General features: G+C 39.9%; 1 long non-coding RNA gene across 3 annotated transcripts; it reads right to left on the bottom strand.

Moving 5' to 3' along the window:
- Positions 1-310: 310 nt before the first annotated feature.
- On the bottom strand, positions 311-22,621 carry LOC147653985 (uncharacterized). 3 transcript variants are annotated; one of them, XR_015284185.1, is made up of 5 exons: positions 22,467-22,621; positions 21,654-21,727; positions 19,559-19,624; positions 2,596-2,730; positions 311-2,338 (listed from the first exon to the last, which is right to left on the bottom strand). It is a non-coding gene; the product is annotated as an uncharacterized LOC147653985 (long non-coding RNA). The 3 variants fall into 3 exon arrangements; XR_015284184.1 differs by lacking the exons at positions 311-2,338; positions 2,596-2,730 and adding exons at positions 6,734-8,488; positions 11,095-11,154; XR_015284183.1 differs by lacking the exons at positions 311-2,338; positions 2,596-2,730 and adding an exon at positions 17,221-18,250.
- Positions 22,622-23,225: the final 604 nt, after the last annotated feature.

The following is a 23,225-nucleotide window of genomic DNA, read 5'->3' as shown; positions in this document are numbered from 1 at the left end:
CAACAGCCCAGTTTGAAAGAGACTTTCAGGGGTCATTGAATTCAGCCTCCTGCTCAAAGCACAGCTCCAGCTCTGGGCAGGTGCATCATGACACAAACAGGTAGGGCTGTGGTTGGTCACCCTGTGGAGAAATATCCCATTTCACATCTGGCACACTGTAAACAAATGGCTAATCCTAAAACAGAGTAAATTAAATGTGTGTTTAAACACATTTCAGTGATCAGATTTTAAGGTATTTGAGGCTAGATCCCGCTAATAACCCTTCATAAATAATTAATTATTGTGGCAGGTCCCCACAAAGTTATTTTGGTTTTGTACCCTGTACACATAAGTTCTGTCCCTCAGAAATTTTTTAATTGCACAGAACAAAAGACTGATGGAACAAGAGAGCTTCAGGGGCAGGGGGAAGATGACTTTTGCTTCATGGAGTGAAATCAGACTGACACTTAAGATACAAACCAGTAAGTATAATATTGCAAAGATCTTGCATGTCTTGCCATGTGAGGAAAAAAATATGATACCTTTTTTACTGAAAAGTGAGAGCTGAAATGCAGGATAATTTAAAACACCATTTAAAATTATGTTCTAAAATTAGAAGGCAGAAAACATTAAGATTATTAGGACTATTTTCCTGAGTACTTTAATTATCTCTTTCACTGGTTTCCATTACACCAGGATCAGGAACCTGTTCCATCCCTTAGCCCAAATGACTTGCTAAAATGAACCCCAAAAGGATACATTATAGATATCTATATTTAAATACAGTGTGTTGATGGAAGTATGTTCAAATTTTTTATGTTTACATTTTTGTAATATTAAAATAAATTACCTGACTCATTTCAGATTGCTTTTCATCCTCTGTTTGTGTGAGAATCACCTTAATCATAAATTATAAACACCAATATAGTGTTTCGCCACTGGTTTAATTAACTACAATGTACTTCAAGTGCAGTGGATTGAAAAAGGTCAGTTTATCAAAACATTCAAACTTTAAAAATGTATGTCTCATCAGGAAGGTGAAAAGAATTTGTAAATAATGAGAGAGTATTGTTTTTGCAGGTCTATTCACAACTTATAAGTCATAGAATTAGTAGCTCTTGCCCTCTACATCTACTTTATTTGGAATGGAAAAGAAAATTTGTGTTATTGCAAATTCTGTGTTGTTTCAGAGCTCTGAATAAACAGCTCAATTGGATGAAACAGTTCACCTGAAATGAAGGAAAAAGCTCTCCCTCAACCTGAGCGAAAAAACACTTTTAAAAGGCATTAATAAAAAAAGGTATAATAAAACTAAGAGGTATGGCTATGAAACAAAGGGGTCTTTGGCCTTCTTTAGCACAGAGAATGCCAGCATAGCTTGCTGCAATGTCCTTACAGCATCAGGCCTGCTCCTGGGGGCAGCACTGGGGGAGATGATGGATGGAACATTTCCTCAAAGATATCCAAGCAGCAGAATGGGAGCGCTTCAGTTTCCCACAGCTCACCGGACTGACAGGTGTCCATGCCCTGCCTCTGTCTCTCCTGCCTCCTTCCACCCCCCTTGTGCCCTGCCATTGCCCAGCCCAGGACTCTGGGACCTCCCTGCCAGCTGCCCAAGCCCTGCTGAGGGCTGCACAGCCATCAATTTAAAATAAACAGAGCATTTTCCTGCTCGGGCTGCTGCTCCCTTCCCTGCCTGTTCCTCTGCCCCATCGCCCCCATGCTGCCCAGCCTGCCCCGCCAGGTCTGTCCCTGCTCTGTCCCAGCCACCATCCTGCCCTGGTTCCTCCACATCCACACACGCCCTTCAGGCTGGTGCTGCTGAGGATACAGAGCCAAGCCACAGGGAGAAGCACTTCCCAGCCAGTTTGTTTGCTTCACCCGGCTGGAGGACACGTTTCCGTGTGTTTGGGAGTCAGGAGCTTCACCTTGAGCTCACCTTGTCTGAGCTTCTGACATGGCTATTTCTCCAACCACCATAGATTAGCCAAATTCTTCTCCAAGCTTCCCCTGTCAGGATGCTGTCCCTTTCCATTTTAGTTTTCCAGCTGCCCACTCTCCTGAACAGCGATGTTACCAGGAGGGAAGGAGCCAGAGTTCGCTACTGCCAGAAAATGCTTGTAGGTGGCCACCATATCCAAACCACTGTGCCAGAGAAGGAAACAGAGGCAGCAGCTAGAGAATGCTAAGGAAAGCACCTCTAGCCTCCAGAATGTCCTAGGCCTTTCTGCCAGTTTCCAGGAGCTTGTGTGTTCCTTCCAACTCAGGCTACTCTATGATTCTGTGATTCCATGAATTTGTCTCACAACAACCCTCTTTCTGAAGGACAGGGAAAGTTTCCAAACCCAGCTTCTGAGATCTGTTGGGAGAACAAACCTTTTATGTTTGTCCCTGTGTTACAGAAGGCAAAGAAAATGCAACTCTCCTCAGTACAAGTATAATTTCAAGTTTGGAAAAATAATCAGAGTTCCTTAAATCTTTTATCTTTCTTCAGATCATAGAGAACAAATGTTTACAGCTGATTCCACATGGCTTTTTATTTTCTTCCCAGGAGAAATTAGATTTCACAGTTGAAGGAATTGAGCTACAACCAGAAAAAAAGGGAGGTTATCATACCTTGCAGAATTTTGTATACAGCACAAGCCACTCTTTGCACTTTCTGCCCTGAAGAATCATCCATCCCCTTCAGCACAGCCATGCTATCATGACCTGACTCAGCACAAGAGACTCTGCTCACAGAGGAAGGGCATCCTGTGCAGAAAAAAGGCAGTACAACACAGACATATTTTATTCCTGGACCAGTGACCTTGTTTAAAAAAAAAAAAAAAAAAAAAAAAAAAAAGAGAGAAAGAAGAGTTGAACATTTCATCTGGCATAATTTCTTCTGTTGTGGTTTCTTTTCCAAGTGAAAAAAGAGGACCATTGTAAAGTGGATCTGGACAGGAAATACTTTAGTTTCACTGTCAAGATTTTTTTTTAGAGATTGAAATAGTTTTCTTTCTCAAATTGTAATGAAAAGCCGAAATCTGGGTAATATGTTTTTAAACTTCTGCCAGAGCACTGCAGTAATGAGGTGACTTATACATGCTACAGTGTAAGCAGCTGCTCCTTCAAAGGCTTAATACTCTCCATTCTGTTTCAGAGAAACAAGGGATGTATAGGCTTTTTTGAGTCTTTTAGGTGTTTCTTTTCACCTGTACTTTTAACCTTCTATTGCACTCCTAGAATTAGGTCATGTGCTTGCTACAGGCCCACAAAGAGACAGAATGCATGCTTTTATATCACAGGGTGATCCAGTATGTCATTCACTCTGCAAGGGCATATCCACAGGCACCAAGCACCTAAATTGAACAGATTAATTTTTTCAGTTAATTACCTTAGAATGAAGAGCATGTGTCTTTTATCAAGAAAACAAAATTTTAACGACTATATTTAACTGTACTCATTATTCCATTATATAAATATATGTGATGAATCATGTAGGATTTTACTGTTTCATAACTTGTATTTGATATATTTAACATCTCTCCCTGCATTTCAATACAATTTATTAACAAATAAGTGTTGCAAGGTGCAGTTTAAAGAACATATGGTTCTAGTATTTAAATTAAATTACATATTATGATAAATCCATATAAATACATATTATGATAAGTCTGTACTCATTTCTTGGCATAGCTTTGTCAAACCCAGAGACTGTTGTGCTAGTGTTTGCACAAGTAGTAATGGAAGTACTTGGCCTATTTTCTAAGCCCCACTAATGCAGGTTTTAGTCATTCCATGTGGCTTCAGCTGATCCTGTCTGGGCTCTCAGTGGTCACAGTGTCAGAGCTGATGTGGATCAGGCACCTGCTCTCACATGCACAATGTTAGCAGCCCAGGCACTTCAAGCAATTGATCTGATTAATTCAAGCACCAGTAGGTTAAGAAGTTTCATAAAGATCACACAGTGACAACCTCAGGAAAAGGACCTGCAAGAAGTGCTTTAAAAGAAAGTAGCTGAAGTTCCATCTGCCCCAACCTTTTTCCTGGCCTCCTGTACCCCTGTGAGCCCCATCAACTTCAGTGGGAATGACAAGGTTTTTTTACATTTTCTATCAAACCTGATATTTTAATTGCATTTACAGCTTCTCTAAGCTATGATTAACTAACTTCTGTCTTCATACCATTCACTCCTGCAGTCAGTCAGGGCAAGTACCTGCCCTGTAATGCCCAAGAAATTTTCTGAAGGGAGGGGACTACTCCTCCTTTGCCTCCTTTACATATAAAACATATAGAAGAAAATGATTATACGTTCATTATTACAGTTTCTATAGTTGTTTTTATGTTAATGGTAATAAAATAGTAATAATAAATAGTGTAACTTAATAATAACAATGAAAGTAATTGTGATGTTATTTTAGGGAAATGTAATGGAGAAGAAAACAATTCTAGAAGAACATTTAAAGAAGTCACAACAGAAGTAAAATATCACCAATCAATTACAAGAGAAGATTCTTTGTTCTGACAAAATCAAACATTTCTGATTATGAATATGGCAAAGGCATATGAAATATATTTTCAAAAGAAGCTATTTTAAGATTTTCCAGTGCCACTCCCATTTTTTTCTATGAAACTTGATTAGATATTGTGTGTTAGAACAACAAGTGTACTTTGTTTTGAGTTGAATTATAGGGAATCAAATCCTAGTTTCATTTCAGGAGAACACTTATCTGTGGACTTAAGAGTGTTTATATTCAAAACAACCCCTACAGTTGTGCTTACCATTGAGCATCTGTTTGTGTCCTTCCAAGGAGGACTTAAGCAAGTAATTGACATTGACATATGTTTACACACTGCCTTGGATAGGGATGCTTTCCTTGTTGAGGCTTTGCTCTCAACTCATGTAAATAACTGGCTTCACAATTTACCTGTATGAGGTGTAATTAGTGCAGAATCCCATCCCTCAGCTGCACAAAGCAGATGGTTAAACTATCCTTGTTTCCTAGGGAATGGCTGTATATCACAAAAGGGTGGCTTTTCACTCAAAAGATCTCTCATTGGGAATATATGTTCCAGGCAATTTATTTTAATTCTTTTGTTCCTTTTCATACTTTTGAACTCCTGATGTGAGTCACAACCCATTACATAACTGCAGGGAAGCCCACTGAGAATAAACTCCATTACTTTGCCAAAATTGCAAATGCCTCAGGTAGGCTTCTGGCTTGCACTTAAGGTGTTTTCCCCTTAATTCTTCCTTGTTTTTCTCCTATTCCCCCCTTCTGCCCTGCCCTCCTGCAGCTGAAGCAGATGCTTTCTCAGGTGTAGGGCTGAGTCTTGTAACTGACTTAGAAAGGAATTTAATCCACATATTAGGTGCAGGTAGGGCATCAAGGAGATTTCTTACTACCTTTCTCTTAAAATTTGACAAACCTGAAGCACAAAATTATACAAAAATTTCCAACTGTAATACTTTATATTGTGTTAACATTAGGTCACAATCTGCTGTGGTTTTGTCTCTCTTAGGAAGAAAGTGAAGGGGGGTCAATTAGGATTGAGAAAATTCAATTTGTTAAGACAGTGAATATTGAGGAAACAATGCCTCCTGCAAGACAGTATTCTTTTCAGGTTAGCCATGAAATTTGTTACGTTTATGTTTCTTGTGAAATACCCTAGTTATCCTAAGGTTACACGTTGTGTCCCTGTCCTAACCTGACACTGCTGAGTGCTACTGATATTAATACTTTATGGTTGGACACAAAGGTTTTAAAGCTCTTGTCCAACCTAAACAATTCTGTGATTCTAAGATATTTACAGCATCTTAGTGAAGATGCAACTTTCCTGAAATATTTTAACTGATTGTCATGGAATTTAGATCAGGTCTTGTTTCTTTCATGTTCATGAATCTATCTATATACTTGCTTTGATTTTATCTGGAATACATCTGTGTGATTATCATTTATTTTGAAGCAGAATTGAGCACATAAAATTCTTATTTTAATTCTCTCTGTCAAATTCCACTCCTCTTTTTTGGTCTCAACGCCAAAAGCAGGATCTGCCCCTTGACTTCCTGATTACTATTCATTCAGGAAATCCCAGGCTGTGCCTTGTATCAGAAGATGCAGCTGCACAAAGCATATTTGTTCAAAAACTAAATGTCACTAGAAAAGCGTAACATCAAATTTGCTGCCTTTCATCAGTTTCAGATGCAGGACTCAGGTTCCTCCTGGAGCCTCCATCAATCCCAATTCTATGGGCAATGGAACAGATGTGGAAGTGGTCACAGATTCCTTGCTGGAGTGCCAGTGTCAGACTGCCCCAGCACAAGCAGCAGGCAGCTACAGTGAGTCACAGGTTACTGAATAGTGCATTAACTCATGACCCTGCAATAATTCCCTTGCCCAAGAGCAGGCCCATGACAGATACTTAACATTTAACTATGTGGTTGATCCTAGCTGTCATTCCATTTTCCTTCTCCCTCCCACAGTGTTGTGACACCAAACGACACATCTATGTTAAATTAGTGTATTCATGTCAGGAGTGCAGAATTCAGTAAAGTAGGGGAAAGTGTATGCTATAGTGGGAAAACAGTGTTTCTAAAAGAGACTTTAGGATCCTGATAGCCAAACATAAATTCCTACCCTGATGCTGTGGCCAAAGCAGCTAATTGTCTCCTTGGACATGGAAACAGGCACACAGTGAGTAAAAGCACTCGACATGTTTTGACACTGCTGTATTCAGCAAGAGAATATTGTGTCTAGTTCTGGTGACTATAATCGAGGAAAGATGTTGAGAGTGAACAGATGTCAAAGGAGAGGCTTGACAATGACTAATAGATTGGATGGATAACATGTCAAAGAGAGGAGCTCACAGGGCTCCAGCATCTCACTGCATAAGGAGAGGAAGCACACTGATCGATGGGTGTGTACTCACCAGTGGGAGTAAACATTTAACAAGAGCCCTTTGGGCTAACATACAAAAGCAGTAAAGTGGCATTTGAAATTCTGTGCAGATGAGTGAAAAACAATGTACACAGGGGAAATAAAACCCTGACCTAACACAGAGACAGCCCAGTACTAAAGGTGATCTAAAAATCAAAGCAGATGTTAGTAATTATCAGGTGGGCATTGGAGGAAGATAGGCTGAAAACAGGCCAAACAAGCTGATTGTTCATATTGTCAGCAGTAGTTAAGCTGTAGGAACACTTACTGAAGGATGTTATAGATTCTAGTTATCTGCCTAAAAGGGTAACAATGAATTCAGAGTAGAAATATATCTCTCAAGGGGTATTAGGTATAACTGCACCACCTTTGGCTCAGGATTCTCAGACACTGTACAGCTGCCTGGAGCAGATATTTTTCCTCAGTATTTATTACTGGGTGCTGCCAGTGACAGGTTCCTGGCCTTGATGAGTGTTTGATCTAGCCTGGTGTAACACGAGCCAGAAGCTGGAGGACAAATGTGGAAAACTGAAGTGGAAAGAAATAGTTTGCATGTGGACTATAAGGTGTTTGTACAGAAATGATGGGAATATACAGAAATATTTGATGACATCTTTTTTTTCTGTAACTGTTCTTTAGGTTACAGCTAAGACAGTTCACATTTCTATCATTTAAATTTATATCTTTTCATGTGTGTGCTTTTTTTAATATCATAGCTGCTATAAAATGTAGCTTTTAGTATAACCAGGGGGAAATAAAACACTAAATTATATCTGCCATGTTTGATCAAAAAGTTAGTGACATTTTTACCTACCAAATAAACTGGATGGAATTATTTTTTGTCTTTATTCTTAATATCTCTAGTTAAATTCTAGTTTTAGGCTGTAACACCCTTCTAGTCATGATGTCCCATAAGCTGAACAGGTAAAAGCAATAGAAATTGAGCAAGAGAGAGTGTATGGGTGAGTGTAAAACAATACAGTTTTAGAAGCTAAGCTCATATCTTTTTTTTCCTAAACAATGTGATTTCATTGTGCAACTTATTTTAACATGATTTCTGACATGTTATCTGTACAATTTAGTTGCAGGATTTTAGTTTTTATCTGTATAGACCTAGAGTGGACAACAGGACCCCCCTAGGTACCACATTTTCAGAAGAGAATTTCCTAATGTCTGTGCAGGTGCTTAACACTGAAAGACCATGTTTGGTAGAGAGAACAGCAGTTTATGGATATTTGGGCTTCAGCCTTCTAAAGTTTGATTATTTCAAATTGTAGAACACTGGTAGATTGGTTGGTCTTAAACATTTACAGTCTAAAAAAGTATGAACCAAAAATTAAAAGATAATCTAAAAATGTAGATGTGAGCAATTTGGAACTTGATTTTCAATTGTGAGACTGCCTGTATCAATTTTGAAAATTGAAATTTATGATGCCAGCTTATCTACTGTTACCACAGGTTTCATCATTATGGAATATTTAATAATGTACAGAGTTATCAATTGATTTGTAATAGTAGTTTGAAGAGCTTCACGTAGCTTCAAAATCACTTTTTAGAACAGCAAATTGGCTCATGAAACCTCCAGACAGCTGCAAGGGCAAGAAAATACCCCATTACCAGTCATGGATGGCTTACCCAAGAACTAAAAAGAGAAGTTTTGTGTATTGAACATTTCAGTTATGTCAGATAATAATGCATGCATGATAATGTGCTCTATCCACCCTAAATTTGTCCCTAAAGAGGCTCCTGGTGTTGCTAATAGACTTGTGTGGAGCACAGGGAGACTCTCTCTGTAGGGATGGCTCCAAACAGCCTTGAGCTTGTGACCACTGTGTAATTGAAAGCAGTATGTCTTAATCACTGATTCATAGACTAGAAGAGTCTATGAATGAAAAAAACTTCAGCAAAACTGAAGCCAGCTGGACATGAGCCATTGTGTGCCCAGCTGGCCAAGAAGGCCAGTGCTGCTAGCAATACTGGCTACAGCCTTTGCAGCAATGTTGATTAAGTAAAAGGCTTATTTCCAGAGGGACCAGGGAATACCATCAAAATCAGCTCTCTAGTGTGTAGGAAGTCCCCATTCCTAGAGATCCCAAAATCTCCTCTCCACCACCCTCCTCAGTGAAAGCAGTTAGGCAGGGCAAACATTGTGCCTGTGAACAGCTATAGCTGCTCTGCAGGGTGAGAAATGGTACCAAGCTGCATTTCCCCCAGACAAGTCCAAGCTGTGCTTTTCTGAGCTTGGGTCAGGAGCACAGATGCCTTCTTAGGAATGTCTGTTTAGCCCAATTTTACAGAGGCAGCCTCTAAGTTAATGAACTGGGAGGTGCATCTTTACATTCTCTTGTCTCTGTCCTGACTTTATACCAGTCAGAAACCAAGAGTGTGGTGTTCCAGCATCTGAGAAAGGTAGGATTTCACAGACCCAGAGACAAACAGGACACCAGGATGCCAAAAAGCACTGCTCACACTCAACCTGAGCCCTCCAGCACAGCAGTGGTTTGGTCAAGGTCAGGAGCTGACAGAGTTTAGAATAGAAGAAAGCTTGAAGATTTTCTTCTCTGTTTATTTCCTCATCTAGCTGCTTCTCCTCCTGGACAAATGCCACAGCAATTGTGATATCTTTGACCTTAGTTTTACTGCCCAACTTAATTATTGACATTTGTAGGTGGGAAGGAGGCAACAATAACAATAAAAAGAGAAGAGACCAAAGCCTCTTAAGTTATGATTTTTTTATCTATTAAACAAAAGGACCAGGAGTAGGGTCTGACTGTGTATTCATACATCGTTACAAAGCCTCCAACAAATTTAACCAGGTTGTGTTTCAAATCATGTGATTTTTAAATCTGTATTTCCTACACTTTTTAAAATTTGTCTTTTCTGTATATTTAGATTTGGGTCTATTTCCCAGATTCCCTCTGTTAATCAAAAAGAAACATAAAGAAAAAAGAGAGCTGGAGTATTTATTTATGCAGTTGATATGAATAGCCAGAGGTTTAAGAGACACATAGATTGCCAAGAGACAGAAGATAAAAATCAAAAGACCTGTAAAACAGAGCTTTGAGAAGAAATAATAATAAAGCTTTAGAGAGAAGCTATGAACAAAGAAGCTTTTGACATTTTTTTTCTGATAGATTTGAAAGCAATAGCATTGTGAACATGTAGCAGCATAACTTGTTTTGAATATCATGGTCTGTTATGCCTGGGTTCCATCAGGAGATGCTTTGTCTATCTGGAGAGATCATCGGTCATGCAAATCGGCTGCTGAGCATTCTGGACTCTGCTAAGCCTTAATGACTAATTTCTGCTATCTGCTTGAGTTCAGAGATGTTGTGAAAATGACAAATTTAAAAAGCAGGGACATGACATTTTTGTGATGGGTACTTCTAAAACAGGTTCAGTAAATTAAGCTATAATAATTACCACATCTGAGTAGAACAAATTGACTACATTTTCCAAAGCCATGTGATATAATCAGGTTAAGAAAGCTAATACTGACTTTTCATGGTGAGGAGCAGTCTATATTTAGACACAGAGCTAATTCTATAAGCTCTCAGCACATTTTTATTTTGTCCTTTCATCTTTTCAGTTTGATGATCCGAGGTGTCACCATCCCCCCAGCCTTCTTTCTGCCTACCTCTCAGTTCATGTCCCTCACCTCCCCAGCTCTGCAAACCCTTCTCCCTTGCTTTTTTCCCAGGTGACCTGCAGTGTTACTTTTGTACAAGGCATTACTTTTGCACGCACATCCTGCACCTTTGATGCCTCCATTTCTTTGTCAGTTCAGTATTTGTACCTCTCGTCTCCCACAGAGGAGCTGGTGCCTAAAGAGTTTCATTACAAAGAATGTTGGGAACAAAAGGTCCCTTCATGGGGGCCATAGGGCAGTTCCTCTGTGCTTTGAGAACCACAGGAAGCAAGAGCTTCCTGCCTGAGACACACTTTCACCTCTGCTGGTGCCTGGCATCCACTGTCTTTGCAATGGACAATGGTTTGTGTAGGTCTGACCAATGCTGCAGCAGAGCAGAGGGAAGTTCACTGAGTGAACACACATATCTCCTCATTGTTATGTATTGGACAAGCCTTATGAAAGCTGAAATGATCCAGCACATGCTTCCAGATGTAAAATAGGAATGCAGCTCTGCAGATAATAACCATTCCTCATATGCTCATCAGAGCTGAATCTCAGACTCACCTGTGGCTCTCTGTAGATGGCAGAGGCACAGTCATCATTATGACAACCACAAAAGTACCACTGTAAGCATAAAGGAAATAATAAGATCCACTCAGTTACTCAGGAAATGCTCTGGGGCTTTCAGCCAGTTTTGGACATGGAAAGCTGTATACATGGACACAAATCAGGACATTAATCTCTACCAGATTACAAATGAAGTCTGTCCAGAATATTGCAACAGTCAAATATACAACCAGCAGTGAAACACAGATGTGCTCATCTTGGACTGGTTCTTTTCCCTGGCAGGTTGGACAAAGAAAACTAATTTCCATTATAATAATTCTATACACAATTTACTTTTCCCAATGCTTTCTAATTTCTTCTGTTCATACAAAAAGATGAAAGTTCCATCAGAGGATGACACTCTGATGAGGTCAAAACCCACAGGAAATTGAAGGAGCAATTTAATCTTCAAAACTCTTCAAAAATTACAAAGGCCTAATATCAGAAATGCACATCAGCTCATAAATATGATTACTGAATATCAATTTGCTCTACCAGGTGCTCTAAAGAGACAACAGTTTAATCCCTGTACTATATTTTTTCCCATCTTTCTGACAACTGCAGGGGACTCTATTTCTGTCATTACTCTACAAAGCCACTAAGGCAGTCTAAGATTTGAGTCCTGCCTAACTCAGGCCCTCAGCTGTAAGATCCTTTCCACCAAAGTCAGATATGACCAACAGGAACCAAGTAGCATTATTTTCTGAGTAACAGATCTACTTCTAGTCAAGAGAAGAGGACTCTTCTGTGAGTGATACCTCTGTAAAGAATGAGTATCTCATTGGAGCTCAGTGAGATGAGATTGAGATTTGTTGCTTGCAGAAGAGATTATGTGTCTTCTGTCTCAGTGGATTCAACCCAGTTCTGTGTTTTCTTCTTATTTAAATTAAGAAATGTTAATAAATAGAAAACAAGCATACATACAATGCCATGGTCACTTGGACTTGATTTAAAGGAATCCCAGCCTGCTGAAGGACACTTGGATTTATTTCCTGACAATGCATTACAGTGGTTCTTTAGTGATAAATAAATAGGTGGCATTTGCAGCCTTTTCTCCTAAGTCATTCTTATTTCTCTCATCCTTAGCTGACAATGTCTCAAGTGTAGTTTTTTCTGCTCTTAATTAAAGAATTGTGATGTCTGACATTTCCCCAATTTCTAAATGCACTTCAGAGCCTTCATTTTAGACAGGCTTTTGCCCATGATTTGATTCATGTCACCTAACTTTAATGCCAGGCTTCTCATCCAAGTCATTTGTGCAGACATCCTCAACAATCCTTGATGAGAGGTAGACACTTCTGTAGGATGACATATTTCATGTGAAGTCATGGGTTAAAATCTCATAAGATGAATCCCATAGCCACATATCAATTTCATTCAGCTGTGCCCAGGCAGAGCTAGGCACCAGGGAGAGACATTCCTTATATCCAACATGCTTGGCAGAGAAACAGCAAAAAAAGCATGTAGAGGAAAATAAGTGATTTAGAATTAGCATAGCTTCTTGCTTCCAGTGCGTAGTAATAAACAGTTGATTAATCCTTGTTGTGCTTGATGATAACATCACAATCGATCAAAAGCCATTAAAAAAAAACTCCAAAATTATTTTTAAAATACTCTGAATGTATCTTTTGATACAACAGTACCCCATCACAGTTATAGTAAAGCCAAATTTGACCAAGTGGTGTCTGGAACTGCAACAGTTCAGAGAGATGGCAGGGTTGGGGCACAAGTCAGGTCTATCCCATAATTCTGGTAACAACAGCCTCCTATTACAGCAGTGTCAGTCTTCCCTCAGAGTTAATTGCTTCTGGTGTCATAATCATAGAACTTGGTTCTGTCCTCGCCTGCCTCTCACATGTGGACAACGGTGGCTGGGCTGCTTTCCTCATCCATTCTAAATGGATAAAGGAAAAAACTTCATGCCTGTGCCCATCTTCTGAGCTTTGATTAGTTTGATTAGTCATTATATATGTTTGCTATGTTGAAGATGTAAGTGATCATGTACATGTCATGTGTTAATTCTTATTTCAGCTTGTACTGCACCACCTTATCATTTATTTCATCAGTCTTCAAAATGGGAAGCGCAGAAGCCCGTCCTGCCCCCAGGGCTGCCACCAGACAAGTCAGCCCTGAATATGGCTGTGGCTCAATGCAACCATGAAGGCAGAGGAAATTCAGCTATCCAGCTTGTCAGAAGCAATAAATACTGTGTATCACAAGAAAATCATTCTGACTGGTGGAAAGTAAGGGATTTGGAAGGGTACATATGCCCTGCAGAAAGATTTTGTTCCATGACCAAAATCTTCCACATATCTCATCTTCAAAGACAAGACTGCAGACAGCCCTGGCAGATTTCAGGATCTATGTTAGAATTACCTCAGTAGATTTAAACATTGCTCTACAAGCCTCACTGTCTTCTATACAGCTCCATTTTCATTGCCATCCTTGGCTGGCAGGTTGAATAAAATTTACAGCAGTCACTGCCTAGTGCAATAACTAAGATATCCAGTGGCCTTATTTTTCACAGGTGCCTGAAGAAGGACTTGTCTACTCAGAACACATACATTTTTTCCGATTATTTATTTCATGTGAATAAAAAGATAAAATCTCTCCTAACAAACGTTGCCTCTTGTGTGTATGCAAACCAGTTTTAGATCAGCACTATTACAATTGCAGTGTCAGAGACAGCATGGGAGACCCATGGGAACTGCTGAGGCACAAATCCTGTGTCACTTCAGTCTCTACTCAGCTTTGGTAATGCTTTTCCCCTAAGGCAGGGCATCCCTATCCTGCACAGGGTTTATTACTCTTTTAGAGGTTCAAAAATGGAGAAAGTCCCTTCAGCAAATTAAAATCAGATATTTTTCGTTAATATCCATCAGGGGCAGAAAAGAGCACATTTTCTAAGTTATTAAATGAGGAGCACCTCCAGGAGTTCACTGGAGACCAAGGCAGTACAACAAACAGGAGTTGCCTAGAAGAGATAAAGTTCCTGGTGTGTCTCATGATGGATACTAGCTGAGTTTAATTTTGTGTGCTTGATAGAAATGTGGAAGGGAAGAATTTTTGAGCTAGGAGATGCTCAAATTGCTTTGGAACAGACTGAAATTACTTGATCTGCTCATAATTCCCTGATTAGGTTTGCAATTAGAAGAAAACCAACAAAAAAAGACACTAAACTTGAGGTGACTCACAAGACTGCATGCAGTTGTGGATGAAGAAAGCAGCACATGACCCCACCAACTCAAAGGAAAAGATAAATTGGTAAGCCAAGATATGATCCTAAACACCTTCATTTATGGTTATGTAAAAATATATGATACAGTCAGATTTGCTTATGGAGCCTGATTAGAGGGCTCTAAGATGGATGAGGGAGCAGAGAGACATCCAGAGAAAGGCAAGACATGTACAGGTTTTTTTTCCTTTGGGTCAAGAAACTGAGACTTTTGCAGTCTTGATTGTATAAGGAAAAGTCACATATACACCAGAAAAAAACAAAATCTTTAAATTCTGCTTGAGAAAAAAGAATGAAGATCTCGATTTCTTAAATGTAGTAAGAACAAACATCAGGAGTTCAGTTTCCTTGTGCTACTGACATCTGTGTTAAAGGGAGTCTTCCCTCTTTGCCCATATTCAAATATGGGCAAATGCAATTTATTCCCCTCCCCTTTATTTTTCTGATGGCACAACATCCAGTCCACTATCTTAAACCTACGGATGCCTGTTGGCCCCTAAAACACAAATCCATCACGCCTGAGTGCAGCTCAGCTGTCCATATTCACTTAGCTTCTCAATTTCATCTGTCATTGTGCAGGGAAGAGAGCTGAGCCAACCTCCTGAGCCTGTGCTCAGCCTTGGGCAGCTTGCAGGCAGCCAGTAGTCACTGGTGTCCACCACACGCCTGAGACAGCAGATGAGGACATCCTGCAACAGCTGCTCCAGCCTCCCACTCCATTAAACCAGCCACAGAGGGAGAAACCATTCCAATGATTAGCAAAAAGAGCTCTTCATTGAAGTGCAACTTTCTAAAACAAATTGCTTCTGTATTTTTATGCATGGTAAGTAAAAGCAGAAATGTTTTAACCATGAGCATTTCTGTTAGTGGTGTTCTAAAAAATGGCTCTCTGATTAATCCCTTTTCCTGTTTTAAGTGACCAATTTAAGATGCAGTCATGTATGACATCTAAACAAGGAACTGCTTATCTTGTGAGAATGAAGGATTTTACCAAGTACTTACTTGAAAAAGCTGCCTTGGGATGATGATAAGCCAATATGCAGCCATTTACTGTTTTAATGTTTTCCATACCAGTCTAGTAAAGATTAGGCAACGCTTCTGGAATATTTTTTTTTTTTAAATAACCTTTTGAGTATTAAGCATAAAGTTTCCTGAAATGCTTAGAATCAGACAAGGTTTATCTTCTTGACTCATACAATAATAAAAACCACTCTGGTTCCATTTAAATCAGTAGAGTTTTGTCACTGACTACTATGATGTTGGGATTTCAATCTTTGTACTCTTTATTTCAACATTAAATCTGCCTTGCTAGCACTCCTGTGATTTTGTATGTATTTATATGAGTAGTCCAGGGCAGGATAAAAGGAGTCCAGATCAGATCCATCTTTCCCTTTTTAGTAAGATGACATGACATTTTAAGCATTAGATGTATGCCAAACTATTTCAATGAAACAGAACAGATTTTCTTATTATAAGCCATACTGGACAAAAATCAGAGATTTCCTTGAAAAATCTATACTCTTCTATTATCCTGACAATATTATTTCTGTGGAAGAGGTTATTTTAGAGGCCTCTTTCTCTGTCACATGAACTCCTGTTATCTGTCATGCCAAGGACATTTGTTTGGAAAGTCTAGGGTTGTGCAATTTTGGAAAGCTTCCCCGTAATGTTTGAAAAGGTAGATGCAGTCTCCTCCTAAGGTCACTGAAAGGATATGTAGTGTTATTGCCTTTTAGGGCTTGCACTGAGAATATTTGGCTTTCTAAAATACTGCACGGTAGAGGAGTAAGGCTGTTTAAGTGTTCACCAAGTGGTAAAAACATCCAGACAATTACATATGTGTTAAGTTTTTCAAATATTCACCTTAGAGCACTGCATAACTACTCAAAAAATGTAGAAGTAGCATGACTTTTAACACAAGAAAGGAATTTTTCATAGTCATTGAATCTTACAATGCTTTGTGTTTGAAGAGACCTTTAAAGTTCCTCTAGTTGCTGCCATGGAAAGGGATGTTTGTCACCAGATCATGCTGCTCAAAGCTCCATCTAACATGACTTCTAACACTTCCAGGGATGGGGCATTCGCAACTTCTCTGGGCAAACAGTTCCAGCATCTCACCACGCTCCTCATGAAAAATGCCTTCCTTATGTCCGGTCTAAATTTACCCTCATTCAATTTAAAAGCATTACTCCTTGCCTCATTACCATGGGCCTTAGTACCACGTCTGTCTCCAGCTTTCTGATAAGCCATTCTAAGTATTGGAAGGCCACATGTTTTCCACAATTTTAACATACTGTTTTTTCATTGATGGGAAAACTCCAATGTCTGTGAACTGACACTGGCAGAAGAGCAGAGTATTGCTAAGTTTGAGTGAATTTACAGAACCCATCTTCATAAGAACCAGAAGATTCTTTGGGCAGAGCTTGCATTTCCACTTTACATGTCCACTATACCCACAGCAGTGGTATCCTATGGATGGCTATCATAACAGTGACAATAAATATAGATATTGTCATTGGGAACATCACTGCCCACAGATTCCTGAAGGCATGAAGGTATTTGTTTTCAGGGAAAGAAAAAGTTGTTTAGACAAATGAGTCTTGTAGACTAAAGTGATGCTTCATGAAAGGGAACTGCTGTTAAAAAGACTTCCATTGGTGCTCCCTGAACTGATCTGACAGCTCATGTTTGGATTGTTTCTCCCATTTGGCAACTCTCCCTTTATTTAGTTCAGTTAAATATTATGCAACCAGAGGGTTGCATAATAATAATAAGGTTAGAGAACTATGTACCTCCCATGTTTAAGGCAGACAGCTGTGTCATGGCCTGCAGGACGCAGAGCAAACTGCTTCTCTCCAGGCAGAACTTTAGGGCAGCAGCATTCTCCTCTAAGGAGTTACCCTAAAAAGTCAATGTCACAAAATGGACCCAGATATTTAGGGCAAGGAGAGCTGCTGATGAGGGGAAGCAGATGGGAGCTAGTGGTTTCCCTATAATCTCATGGCAAATACATATGTAGAACAAATCCCAGATCTACCCTCTGACTTTTAAAAGCAGTTTTGAAAATATTTACAGTGTCTGGCATTTTTTGTGTGTCTGCTGCACTTTATTCAGAAACCAGCCTGTGAAAAAAAAGCCAAATATTTCTCTTTGGCATGCAAGTAATATCTCCCATGCTCAGCCTGAATAGTTGCTCTGTCAGAAGGTCCTATATATCCTTTATTGCTTCTATATGAACAACCATGGAACAGTTTCTGTGTCATCTTTGCTCCACTGTGTAGCTAGAGGATGCTAATGCTCTTCAAATAGCTGTAGTATTATAAAGCATTAGAAATGTCTGTGCTGACTTGGCACTAATAGTCATATTTCAAAAAATGCCTCTTCTTCATAAATGAACAAATTTTGCACCTCTAAAATAGGCTTGGAACAAAGACACACTGGGTGCATTTCCCCCTCAAGCTCTGGGGGTTTTTTTCATCTCTAATCCTGAGCTGTTTGCTCCCAGTGTGGCTTTTTCTGCAGGTCAGTCTAGAGGAATCCTCTGAGACAGTTTTACAACATACAAATGTGGAGCAGAAGCAGCTCACCCAGACAAGAGCACGACCCTGAGCAAACTCAGTGCTGTGCTCATGGAGTGTTGGCTGGATGCAGCTGAGAAGGAGCAAGGATGGGCAGCACCACAGGACTAGTCAGGTGCACAAGGAGATGACTGCAAAAATACTTGTCCATGGACCTTCCTGGAAGGGACACAACCTCACCCATGCTTTCCTCATGGATATGCTGTGTTTTCCTCTTTTGGCTTGCTCTCACTCTGACACCAAGAACTTTGATGGAACACGATCCTTTGTGAGCTTTGGCTCACTCTCCTTTTCCTTAGACCTGAACAAGAGGTTCAGAGTGAAATTCAAGCGTGGCCAAAAGATTGGAAAAGGCAGTTATGTCCCAGTCCCCAAAGATGCTGGATATCACTAAATAGAGCCCTATTTAACTTTAGGGGACAGGATATTTCCTTCAAACTTCCCAGCAATGAACTTCTAGGTTTCTTCTTTCCTCCCTGCAATATGGAGGTGTAGCTGCTAAATGAACTCTGAAAACCAGAATTTCCAGCCCAGTATGGCAAACCATTAACAGAAGTTAAGCTGGATAGCAAAAGTTAGCATTGGAGTACCACATAAAGACTGAAAACAGTGCAAATACAGAGTACAGTGAGAATCTTTTTACTTATTCAGTATTTCAAAAATACTTGGACAATAGAAAATACATTAATCTAATTCTTAATATAAAGAAATTAAGTGTGGTGGATAGGGCTCTTATATGTGGCAGTGTTTGGGTCTTATAAACTGTACAGACTCTGGAGGAGACATGAGGCTAATAACTCTTCATCTCCCCACTTATAAATCTGTATCTGTCCAACAAAACAAAATTGCAGACAACTTGCTTCATGTCTAGGCTAATTTTAAATATTTATAGTGGGATGCCACAACCACTTTCCTAGACCCTCTCTTTAGTGGACAGAAGTATTTCTCAGGCATAATTCATCATGTCCTAATGTAGTCCTTTAAGGAGTTCAGGTGATTAATGTCTCTTTCTTTCTGGACATAATACTGTAAAAGCCTAAAGCTGACTGAAATTAATCCCAACCTCGTTGCTTCTTTGTTTCTTGTACTTTTTTTTTTTTTAATTAGGGAAAAGAAGGTGCTTTCCTGGTTTACTCTGGCTAGGCAGGGATTTACACAGCGTCTGTATTCAACAAGGCTCCTTACTAAGTATCCAGTGAATGTGCAGCATTTCTGTGAGTGTGCCATAGACATGATGTTTGGTGTGACTTGGCAACAACAAAATCTCTATATTGTGTTAAAGATGAACCTGGGGCACATTCAGGTCATATTCATTCTTTGAATTTGAACATGACAGTGGCTCCCTGAATGGGAAAACTGGGACCCAGAACTGTCTCATCTAAACAAAGGCATGGAGCAGGCACGTAATCTAGAGGAATAGAGGAGTCTCAAGAATGACAGAGAAGGAAGGGAGTGGGAATGAGAATGGGAGCTGGAATGGGAAGGAGAATGGGAAGAGACAAGGAAAGGGGAAGAGGAGGAAGGGAGGGTGTTAGATATAGAACCATTGCAAGGGCAGAATGTGAAAGCCTTTTGCTCCAGATGTAGCTGTTGGGAAACAAGTACTAACCATCAGACTTGAGTATGCTGCAGGAACCTCCAGTGGGCTGGGAGCCTGTACTGCACATCCCAGGTGCTGAGGAGGGAAAAGCAAGCTGAGGCAAATGTAAGACTTTTCCTGGCGACATCTACTACATATTTTGTTATTTGGCCAGCTGGAGCATTGCAGCTCATGCAACAACTAACTAATCTACTAACACAAGGGCTGGGAGGCACTTTGCAAGGTTTTGACATGTCCTGCATTTGCTGATGTTTTTAATTAGTAAAAAAGGAGCAGTTAAGCATTAAATGTGTACAAACCCCAGGGAAGAAGTACTACCTCCATGAAAATTACCGCTTGGAATCAATTCCCAAAATTATATACTACCACCAGCACAATTTAGCTTTCTGGAAGTATGTTAGGATGCTTTTGGTGCTATTTCTGGAGAGCTGTCAGCTCAGGCAGGGAGATTTTTGTGAGGTATCCCACCGGAGGAGTGGTGCTCGGAAGGCAGGGAGGGGCATGACCTGCCATGGGTCAGTTCTACCCCTCGGGATCAGCCACAGCTGCTCTCCCTTTGCTGCCCTGGCCCCAGGCAGCACTGGGGTCTGCTGAGCACAGACACCCAGCTGGCCCAGCACGGGGCAGCTCTGCAGGAAGCACTAAGGTCACATGTAACCAGCACTCCCCACCATGATCCCTGTGTGTCCCTTCCACTCCAGGATATCCCCCATCCCAAGGTGTTCTGCTCCAGAGTGGAGCTGGCAGGTCTGCAGCACTGCACGCTGCCTTTGTGGGCTGTAGGCTCAGGAATTACTGTGCCACTTCACAGCACAGACATCCAACATACCTCCAGAAAGGTGAAGGGCAGGAAGGTCCCTTCCCATGACTCCTAGGTAGCTGACCAGAAAGCCATTAGACAAGTATTCATTCAATAAATAGATGGAACTTAATTCTGAGCATACACTGTACAACAGAAAATGTTTGGGATGATTAAGATTCCCAAAATAAAAAAAATCAAAGAAAAAATAGAAATTGTTGTACTTCTCTCTAAGTTTTGCTCTTCAAATATCAATACAATGTACTTAAAGAAATTGTTGAAACTGGATACAGTCCCATCTCAGACTTCAAACACTCCATTTCTAAAAGGATTGAGTGTCCTTCTGCTTGTTACTTTGAGACTTGGTATTTATGACATCAAAAGAAGACTCAGTATTGATGAAATTACAATCTATAGCCATAACCTGAAACAGGATTTAGCAGCACAAAAGTGTGGCCTTAATGGTGGGAACTGCCTCCATTTATCTGCCAGTTTGCAAGCAAGTATTTCAAGTTGCTTTTGATGAGGGGATCAGTCATTTCAAGGACTTGTACCTAAAGTTTATGCAAAACTTATCTTGCAAAAGTGCTGTCCTTCCCTATTGGGAAAATAAGCTGTTATTTCATTGACTTCATAATAGTGTACACAACCAAATTTCTGGTGCATTACGCTTCAGCAATATTTTGCTTTCTAACTTTAGTCAAAAATGTGTTAGGAGATTTTTGACAATTTATGCTCCAGACTTGCTTCGTTTTTCAACAGGGGTGCAGCCCCACCAGCTAGCATTTTAGTTGTATTGTTGATGCTTTCAAAGAATTGTCTTTATGTGTAAAGAAAGTTGTTAAATCCATACTTCACAAACTGATTTATAAATCAGAAATATCAGACAACTTAAGTAGCTGAATTCAAGCTGTAAATATAAAGTCAGTTTCCTGAAAATTGTCTGTGCACTATGGGAAAGCAGAAACAAAACTTGAGCTTGATTTCAGACTGAGAACTGTGGATGCAAACAGTATCACAGAAGTTAATGAGCATGCACACAGAGAATACAGCCCTTGATAAATGTTCTCAAGTGATTGTTTGCAGAAACAGGCTGCTATTGAACTTTTCATAAATCAAGCTGTTTAAATTGCCTTTCACTCTGTTTGTAGTGTATTGCAAATAATCCAATCAACACTTTTCACTTTTTGATGTCTTGGTAAATTCTGAGACTACTGAAGAAGGCCTGGAGTAGGAAGCCTTTAAAATACAGGGTTTAGTTTCTTGCTCTGTTGCTGTTTTTCTAGATGAATGTGGGTTTCTTACCTCTGTTCCACATCCTTCAATTTCCTTTTTTCTTAAAGCTCAGAAAATGGTACAGAATATTTTTCATTCAATAGCTAAAAAGTGAAACAAGAGAGCAACAGTTTCAAACTGAATTGCATAAATCAAAGATGTCATAATTCACTGAAATGCTAGAGAACAGTAATTATTAGCAAACATATGATGTTGTTTGGTCCTTTTTGTGTTCTTTCCACTCATCTATTTTCATTTCTCCACTAAAGGCTGCTAGGAACTGTTTGATTGACAGCAAACTTACTGTGAAAGTACCTGACCTTGGGATGACAAGGCAAGGTAGGTGGAAGAACTGGGAGCCTGACAATTTGAAGCTCTGATGTTGGAGTATATGCAGTTTACTGGCACTGATCAGCTGCAGCTGGCTGTCAGGGAAGTTAAGACATGGGGTGTGATACAGCACTTTGTCTTTTCGTTCCATTAATAACCATAAGTTATTATGGAATTAGAATAAAAAATAGAGAATAGAGTCACACAGATGTCTCAAAAAGTTAAGGCTTAAAGGCAAATCACAGCTGAGAGATTTCACTAGTCATGTTTGTGAAGAAATCTCAATGTTTACTTTGAGTACAAAGTTTGCACCTGATTTGGGTACCAAGCATCTTAATCAGTGGCCTCAATGAAGAGAAGCTGGAGAGGATGAGCAGCCTATGGAGCATGTCCTCTGAGAAGAGGCTGAGGGAGAGAGATGCTTAGCCTGGAGGACAGGGGGATAAGAGGGGCTCTAAAAGCTGCCTATAGCCACTTACAGGTACAAAGCTAATGGAGCCAAGAGAGTCTTACCTGTGCCAGGTGATGCAGCAGCAGACACTGCCATAGGCTGCAACTCAGGGAGTTCAAGTTGGATAGTAAAAGAGAAATTGTTTCCCCAGGAGGGTGGTGGAACAGTGAAACATGATGGTCAGGGGGATGGCAGTCTTTAGGGGCTTTTAAGACCTAGCAACAGAGAGCTGTGGCTGACCTGATTTGGGAGTAACCCTACTCCAGTAGAAAGCTGGGCTAGATTGACCTGACAACAGGTGTTTCTGTGATTCTGCATTACTTCCCTAGTAAGCTGATAGCAATCATCTGTTCTAGATTATAGGTAATGCCTCTATCAGGTATCCTTTGGAAACCTGAGATTCTGCCTAGGCTTTCTTTAGGACCCTTATGATGTTCAAGGAAGAAGCAATAAATGTATTTCACTGTAATTCGCTCGCAACCACAAATTTGGTTTGTGCTTTTTAGGGATGTTGTGGATAACCTGTGTATAAATTCTCTAGGAACCAAGTTTCCAGTGGAGTGCTCAGCATCAGAAGTTTTTCATCACACCAAATTTAGCAGCAAGTCAGATGCATGCATCCTTACTATGTATTGAATTTGACATCTGAGTTTGTATGTATATATGCCATTACATTTGGACTTCATCAACTTGTTAAGCAGACATTTAACACACTTAAAGGCTGTAAAAAGAAGTTACAGCTTGTATTCTTGCTCAATTTTTATATGCAAACAAGTCCTATCATATTTGGACTTTTTAGCCCTATGATTCTTCTTTTAGGC

Source organism: Cyanistes caeruleus, chromosome 3, assembly GCF_971803275.1.
Source record: "Cyanistes caeruleus chromosome 3, bCyaCae1.hap1.1, whole genome shotgun sequence".
Classification (NCBI taxonomy): domain Eukaryota; kingdom Metazoa; phylum Chordata; class Aves; order Passeriformes; family Paridae; genus Cyanistes; species Cyanistes caeruleus.
Note: the sequence above shows the minus strand (reverse complement) of the source record. Positions and strands in the feature narration are given on the sequence as shown.